The sequence below is a fragment of the Thunnus maccoyii genome, chromosome 1, assembly GCF_910596095.1.
Source record: "Thunnus maccoyii chromosome 1, fThuMac1.1, whole genome shotgun sequence".
NCBI classification, from domain to species: domain Eukaryota; kingdom Metazoa; phylum Chordata; class Actinopteri; order Scombriformes; family Scombridae; genus Thunnus; species Thunnus maccoyii.
Window position 1 is genome coordinate 4,265,125 of NC_056533.1, and position 7,376 is coordinate 4,272,500.

Below are 7,376 nucleotides of genomic sequence, written 5' to 3' on the forward strand. Positions count from 1 at the left end.
AGAGAGCTTTAGCTCCGCCAATTGACTGTAAATAAAGATGGCCGTCATGACAGCTCCCCAAAACTGAAGCCAAAACATCTCAACCATCTCACCTCCTGGTGGCTGACTGCAGTATAGGTCAAAAGTCCCGCCCCCTCCATGTTAGTGGATGGGACATGAGCCAAACTAAAAAAAATCAAAGTACACGTCAAATAAATTTTTCCCAAAGATGGTTTCTGTCATTTTAGGTAGTTCTTATCATGCTGATATTTGTCTAAGTACTCACTTTTCTGATAAATTTGTTTTTAATTAATTATTTCACGATGTAAAAAGGGGGTGTGACGTCATGATTGACCACCATGACCGCCACTCCCAAACCTCTATCAGCTGAGGGGGTGTGTCCCGCAGGCCATCATCCCACTGCCCGTTTCTACTTCACACACTCTGGGTCCAAATAACATCACACAAGCAAGATGGCCGCTCCCGGAAAAGAGATATTTTGGCTTCACTTTTGCGTAGCGGCAGGAAGTGGAGACATGTCGTCCGTATTATCATACCACACTGGTCCTGCTGCTAGTACGAGGAGGATAAAATGCCCTCAAATTGGGATGAGTATTTTCTAGTTAGAAAGTACATTATTAACGTTAATGTGTGATAATGATAACATTTAAAGCTGGCATAAATATGTCATTCATTTTAGAATTCTTTTAATCAGACAGTGGATATGTCCATGATGTATTGTTGGAGTTATCTGGTTAATTCAAATGCAGCACAGTCCACAGCAACAAATAAGTGCTTAAAAGATGGTCAGCTGATCACACAGCCCATCCACAAAGAAAACAAGCCCACCAGAGTTCACACTACAAATCAGATCTTAGGTTTCCTCCACCTGCCAAATCCCACTTTAATGTAATGCATGTAATTGATTATATTTCATTTCAATATCCTGAAACCTCTGACAATAGGGTGCTTATTGGTGAAACATCATCAAAATTTCTCATGTCACATAAAATCTGACTGCTCTCACCTGTAGTAGTATTAGTATTATCCTGTAGGTTAGGTTAAGACTTTTCTCTGAAATTTTCCACTTTAATTTTGAAATATTATGATTTTATTCAAGAAATCTCCAAATTTTTTGCTGTCTGCATTCTGACCATAATACTGTTGTACATTCTCTGTTAAGGAAAAATCTGACTTTTCAGAGCTCCCTTTCAATCCTACAGGTGGTGAGTATGTTATACTCTGAAGATAGATTTTGGAATATTTGTACTCCTTTGATGCTCGATATCTCAGGTGCTGCTCGGTGTTTGTTCTTCCAAAATACCTCTGCTGAAGCTTTACCTCACCTCACATGCTCCATGTGTTCTATGCTTAGATACTGTATGTGTCTGTGTGTGTGTGTGTGTGTGTGTTTTAGTGGGTGTGGTAGCTTGTTTGAAGTTCTTGCTTGTTGTGTCTGTGTGTGGTGAGACAGACTGACGGACAGACAGACAGGGATGGACGGATAGACTGCGACAGGCCAAACAACAGGTGTGTCTTTTGAACGTAACCCGCCGCCATACGAATGCCCTCCTTACCGTTAGCCCTGCTGATTCTTGTTTTCATCAGCAGAAGAAAAGACTGCTCCTCCTCCTTGTCGCTGACTGTCTTTCATCTGTGGGAGAGACAGACAACCCTTCTCTCTGTGCCTTTATGTCTCTCTACTGTCTCTCTTCATTGATGCTCTTGTTTCTTTACTTAGTTATGACTAGGTCTGTACTGTACATCAGTTTGCCTTAGAATGCCCTTTTACTAAACATCAGGTATCAGCCAATCACAGCCCTCCACCTTCAGGATGATATGATGTTTTACCTGCCCACAAGAGGTCAATATGTTTTTATCACGTGTGTACATGTGTGTAAAGTCCATGTCACACTTTAAAAGACAAGGTTTTGATTATTTCAGTTAACTCATAATTTGTCAAATTACATAACATATATGTGATATGATGACATAATTATTAATTATAATTATATAACTGTAAAATGTTATCATTTTAATTTACACTCTATCAGATTAGATTCCATCCATTTTATGGATGCAAGCTGTGAAGTTGTGAGGTGAACAAAATATTAGAAACACCTTTTTATATAATACAGCCCACTGCAACATTATCACTACAAAGTACAATCTCAAAAATGTCCATATAACCAAGTAAACACATACAACTGAACATAAGTAACGAGTATTTATTTTAGTTTAATTTGCATTCTATCACATTTGTTTTTTTCACTCCCTTTTTACTAACTGCAAGTATTAGAAATTAAAGCGGACAATACGGCAGAAAAAACAACATAATTCTTTCTAGTGGCTTTTCTTTCTTCATTATATCCCTGTGTAACCGAAATTCTGATCATACAATGCATTAACTAGTTATCAGAAATCATCGTTACGTTGTTTTAGTCAACTGTTGGGTCAGTGTTAAAACAATGTTGAAAGATACTTCCACAGACACAGTAGAGGGAGGGAGACAGAGAGATAGATGTGGGGGAAATGACAGGTTCCCCCAACCCACATTTGGCCGAGCAGCTAACTGGACTGGGCTGATCACCACAGTACAGCCCTCTGTGTGTGTGTGTGTGTGTGTGTGTGTGTGTGTGTGTGTGTGTGTGTGCATGTTTTTGTTGCAAGACCCAAATTGTATAGCGGTTCACTGGGAAAGCTCCCGGCACTCCAGATGGCCAGTCGCTTTTGAGTCTGCTGGTATGGCTTGTATGAGGTCACTCTCTTGACCAATGATCTGTGCAGGTTTCAGCTGTTGACTGGCAGCACTGTCAGTGTTTAGAATAACTATTATAATATTATAATAGTTAGTTTTTCTAACAAAGAAACCCTAAAGGCATTTTATTAGGCTTTAATGGGTAATAATATTAAAAATAATATGAAAATGAGGCTATTTCTCATTTTGCAGAGGAACCCTTGGTCATACTATTCCAATTTACAGAGGTTAGACCACAGTTAAAATCAGCCAATTAGGATGGACTGCTGAATTGTAAGATATATGTAGCTTCCATAACTGCACCATAAACAACAAGGTATAAACTGATTTTATGTTTCAATATGACATACAGTATAACAAAACACAAAATGAGCTTCAAAAGGAAAATGATTATGTACCTTTTGGTGTATACTGATGGGGTTTTTTTGTTTTGTTTTGTTTGTTTGTTTTCTGTTAAATACTGTATATATCACAGAGAAATAATCAGGTCAGTGTTCTTGTGAAGTAGATCCAAAGATTTGACATTTTTGGAGGATCTTATGTGAAAATATGAAAGAATATTAAACTACATGTTTTACATATTTTTGTCAATATTTCATTTGACAGAAGCCAGGTTTACAAATTCCTCTGATATGATCCATTGTTGATGTTGCATGTGATATATGTGAAAATATTTTTCTGTTCACAAAGTTCTCTTACATACAAAGTCACACATAAAAAAGTGTTAATTCCAATAAGTTAATGAGATAAATGTCAACATTTAATGTGATATGTATTATATATATATATATCTGTTATTGAGTGCTGACTCATTTCACAGGAAAGAAAACTAAAACGGTATGTAAGTATCTGAAAATATGAGTGATTTTTATTAACATAATTGGTTATTAGCAAATGATGATCAGTAACTGGAGGACATAATTTGCCCTCCCTTTATCCACCACTGCTTCACTGCCTCTTCGCTGACTGGGAGAACTGGGTTGGAACTGTAGGAGCAAAGCTACTGTGCCACCTAGCTTCAGAAAATGCTGCTGTTTTTCAGGCCACACAGACTTTACAGTTCAACAGCGTGTTTCCACTGTAGCTGTTCACTGGAGAGAATAAAGAGTTGTGCTATTTCTGCCTGCTGTGTGCTTTTGAACGTTTCCATGTTTTATTGTCTTTCTCTGGGTGGGATTCCTCCTGTCTGACAGCACACAGAGCACAATAAATAATTGGAGTGGACAACATTTTAGGTCAACAAGAACTAGTCTGGGAATGGGTTTGAACTTAGAACCACTATGACAAGGTTTTTTGTTTCTTAATTTATTTTTTAATTCTATTTGATTTCACTGTTTAGCTTTTAAGGTGTCTTTTTTCAGGAAAACTAATCCATTACTAATGACATATGATTTATGATTACTCTGGAGCAAAATATATTTTTCAGTTACTTTCTGAAAGTACATGCAGACACATTATTTTATTTTGTTGTTTTTTCAGGAAGCAATATTTTGCAACATTCTGTAAGTGAGTTTACAGATTCACACCATTGTCAGTGAAGGGCCAAAGTTCTTGTGCAATGAGTTTTTTCCGCTTTCACCCTTTCCACAACTACCACCACCTAAATTTAAAAATTGTGTTTTGCTTTTTCTTACTTTCTTTGGATGTTTCTTATTGTATTTGGATACTTTTCTGTGCTGAGAGATGTATGTGCAGGGTTTGTATTCACATTAATCTGCTGATGGGGGAGAAAGTTTCTCTGTGCTCACCTTAAATCTGAGTTTAATACACAAGCCATAGATTTATTTTAAGATTCTGTAACTGGTTGATTGAACTAAAAAAAACATACGATACAAGAATTAATTTAACATGTTTTAAAACTGTGTGGTAGGGATGTTCAACAATGGATCAAATGCCTGTGTATGAAAGGAGTCGCTCACAGTGATGAACCCACAGAGAATTATCACCAGGTCAGCAGGTCCATAGAGCTGCTGCAGAGTCTTTCAGCATCTTTCAGCTCATTGTTTTGGTTTTACTGTCACTGTTTTACTGTTTGCTGTACACTACCTGACCAGCACCAAACAGCAGACAGACACAGTCACCAACTAGCTGGTGAACATAGTTGAGCATTTAGCAGCTGAAGAGTCAGATATTTCCCTCAGGAGTTGGTGGAGACCAAAACAGAGCTAAATAGGAGAGTAAATATTGAATTTAGAGACCCTGCACACTCATGGTACATCCACACAGGTGATTTCACTTATTTTGGCTGATTAGACTTTCTTCCCAAGAAAAACAACACAATAGGTCGTAATGTGAGTCGCCCAAAAACGACATATAGTTATATTTGAGTGACAAATACCATCTGCTGACTGCAGTAATTATGACCCGGAGCAGTGGTGTAGTTCAGATAACGTATATAAAAGTTGGCAATCTTCCTCACTCGGAGGAGGAGGGGTGGATGGAGGCATCAACCTAACAGTGGACTATGCAGTAAGAGACTGCTGTTCATTTCCCTTTTTCAACTGTGAGTCGGGACAGTTTTGTAAAAACCAGAACGATCATCCCCTAACCTTATTATTGTAACCATGATGACAAGGATCGCCTAGTTTTGTTGAACCTGTGAGGGCAGGACAAATAATACCTTCATCAGTCTTACTGGTACAGTACAGTACAGCCACCTTTAATCTATGCAGAGGTGTAATTAGCTAGAATAACTAAAAACACCTGTGCAAGGCCTTTAAATCTCCTGAATGTGTAAATTAGCAACTGTTTGTCCACCATATCAACTTAAAAGGTGATAATATGTCAGTGTTGTTTTTACAGCTTGTTCTGCTGCACCCAAGGTAGCAAAAAATATTAGTTAATCCAGGTTTAAGCAGGTGACTGCAGGTTACTTGTCATTGTGCTCGTAGTCTGTCAAAGTAAAACAACTGCTAGCATAACTAGCGTCTGTCAAATGCTTGGTGCTGATGCTGCCTCAGTCAGCTGTTAACTGACATGTCTGTTGTATTTTCTTACATAATGCCGTTGCAAGTTTGCATTCTTACCTCCAAAGTTGACTGTTAGTCTTGAATTGAACATAAATGCTAAGAGACATAGCCGATAGAAACTCTCAAAAGATGGAGGAAGTTTGAAGGAAAATAACTGTAGTGATGAATCTGGTTTAGGCTGGATTGTTTTTTTTACTTGCCCATCGGACACAAGACAAAAGAGATTTTCTATTTTTACTTAATGATGAATAATGTGTGAAAAGTATCAGTGACCTGACTTTTAAAATATGACAAAATGCCTTGAATGCATTGTGTTGCAGCTAAGATTAATATTAGGGTTAGTCTTATGTTAGTCTTCAGGCAAGAAATGTAGTGAATGAATGTCCTGAAAAGTCTAGAGTTAGTGCCAAACTAGGATGACAATGGCTGTGTGTAAGTGTGTGTAAGTTTAAACTGTACCGATCATGGTAGTCTTTATTTTTGAACTCAGTGTCCTTTCAAAAAGTAGTTCTATGACATGTGAGTGAATATATTGTAGACATGCTTTTTCAGTAGGTGACACTGTGTGAAGGTTCAAAGATGTTCCACCTGCAGCAAAGTTCAAAGCTCTTCCACCTGCCGTTGATCCGACTGTAAGGAAATTGGAAGGCCGGGCCTGATGCCAAACCACAGGCGGGCGTGGAGCGCTGCAGCAGATGGATGTGTTTGGGGCTGAGGGGACTTTGATGATGAAGCTCCTATACTGTGGACACACGCACACACACACACACACACACACACACACAGACACACACATACTGCATGGCCCTCAGCTGTTTTCTTGGTGAAGTAATCTGGATACTATATGTCAGTACTGGCAACAACTGTTACATTCATAGTATGTGAAGATGAACTGAAATGAAGTAGGAGGAAATGCCGATGTGATAAACTGATATGATATTCACTGTTCATAACAGCTAAAGTAGGTATGACAGAAAAAATGAGTTTGTCTCTGTCCGTGACGTCATGAGAACTGCAAGGTCAAGTTGAAGGCTGCAATAGTGACTACATTTAGATGCACAGAATAATCCATTTTGTGTGCATGTAAACATATTCTTCTTTGAAAAGGCCAATGTTCCTACTAAACTATTCCACTAATATTCCTATTTACATGCAGCCATGTATCCACACTGGTGGTGGACTTGTTCGACTGCGTAAACACAGCCTCCCACTTTCATTTGTTCAACAACCTTCTTAAAAAGGTTGGCGTTGTGATATCCACATATGTCCAAAAACCTGTTGATATCTAAGTCTTTCAAAATGTTTAAAAGTAAGTGTGTTTTGCCTTCAGACCAGAAACGTGGGCTTTTCCTTTGGGAATGCATCTCTATCCCAGCCTTGCAAACTGTTGGCTAGTTGGTTTGTTTACAATGCACAGAGCTGACCATAAACAGGCAAGAGGCCATGTGTTGCCAACTGTGGTAAAAACCCTATTTGAGCCTAGGGATGGGTATCGAGAACCGGTACTAAATTGGTACCAGTTCCTGACTGGTCAGTATCGAAATACTGATAAGCTCCTGGACAAATGGTGCTGCTATTGATATTTATGTAACGTTAAATCATTCTAACAAAGCTGGCGTGGGTGGCAATAATGTATCTTAACGCTGGTAGCCACCCGCCATAAAATGGAA

General features: G+C 38.5%; 1 protein-coding gene and 2 long non-coding RNA genes across 5 annotated transcripts in view; 2 read left to right on the forward strand and 1 right to left on the reverse strand.

The window, feature by feature from the left end:
- Positions 1–1,631, reverse strand: part of fgf3 (fibroblast growth factor 3) — a 29,174-nt gene extending 27,543 nt beyond the window's left edge. Inside the window, exon 1 of one of the 2 annotated variants that reach the window (XM_042413169.1) lies at positions 1,557–1,631. The gene's annotated coding sequence lies outside the window, so the exon portion shown is untranslated. The remainder of the gene's footprint in view (positions 1–1,556) is intronic. The other variant, XM_042413203.1, reaches the window with a different exon arrangement.
- On the forward strand, positions 388–3,857 carry LOC121898274. The gene is made up of 2 exons (XR_006096403.1): positions 388–1,509; positions 1,591–3,857. It is a non-coding gene; the product is annotated as an uncharacterized LOC121898274 (long non-coding RNA).
- A 3,278-nt stretch (positions 3,858–7,135) lies between these two features.
- LOC121898265 overlaps positions 7,136–7,376 on the forward strand; it is a 14,093-nt gene continuing 13,852 nt past the window's right edge. For both annotated transcript variants that reach the window (XR_006096394.1, XR_006096395.1), the window contains exon 1: positions 7,136–7,376. This exon is cut by the window's right edge and continues 63 nt beyond it. This is a non-coding gene — a long non-coding RNA (uncharacterized LOC121898265).